Source organism: Etheostoma spectabile, chromosome 3 (genome assembly GCF_008692095.1).
Source record: "Etheostoma spectabile isolate EspeVRDwgs_2016 chromosome 3, UIUC_Espe_1.0, whole genome shotgun sequence".
In the NCBI taxonomy this organism is placed as follows: Eukaryota; Metazoa; Chordata; class Actinopteri; order Perciformes; family Percidae; genus Etheostoma; species Etheostoma spectabile.
The window spans coordinates 8,865,947-8,866,820 of record NC_045735.1 but is presented as its reverse complement, the minus strand read 5'-3'; positions in this window follow the sequence as shown (position 1 = coordinate 8,866,820).

Genomic DNA, 874 nt, shown 5'->3' with positions numbered 1-874 from the left:
GGACAGGTAGCCAGTGGAGGGAGGCCAGGACTGGCGTTTTGTGTTCACGTTTTTTTGTTTTAGTTAAAAGGCGAGCAGCTGCATTTTGGACTAGCTGGAGCCGATTTAAAGATTTCCTGGTGGTATCCCATATTAGAGAATTACAATAACCAGCCGAGCAGTGATAAAAGCATGAATGACTTTTTCAAGGTCTTTCGAAGGAAATAGGCCTTTATTTTAGCTATAGTCTTAACTTGAAGAAACTGGTCTTGACAACTGCACTGATTTGTTTACTAAAAGTAAAGGAGGTATCAAAAATAACACCAAGATTTTTAATAGTGGATTGATTTTGGGAGGCTGAAGGGCCCAAAATGCCAAAAGGGTCACCCAGAGCATCCGAACGTCCAAACGTGATGATTTCTGTTTTGTTTTCGTTTAGAGTGAGGAAGTTTAACTCCATCCAGGTTTTTACCTCCTTTAAGCAGTCAAACAATGGCTGCACAGACTCTTTGGTTATAGATTTCATTGGCAAGTAGATTTGGACATCATCAGCAAAACAATGATAGGAGATGTTGTGTTTCTGAAAAATGGAACCCAGTGGCAGCATGTACAGTGAAAAGAGGATAGGGCCCAGAATAGAGCCTTGAGGGACCCCGCAGGTAAGAGGAGCAGCTGACGAAGAGTGTTCAGCTAAATGAACAGAGAAGCTCCTATCAGTCAAGTATGACTGAAACCATTTCAAGACAATACCTTTGATACCTACACAGTGTTAAAGGCGAGATAAAAGGATTGTGTGATCCACAGTATCAAAGGCGGCAGTCAAGTCTAAAAGCACCAGCACAGCAGAGTTGCCTGAATTCACTGTTAAAAGGAGATCATTAAAAACCCTTAAAAG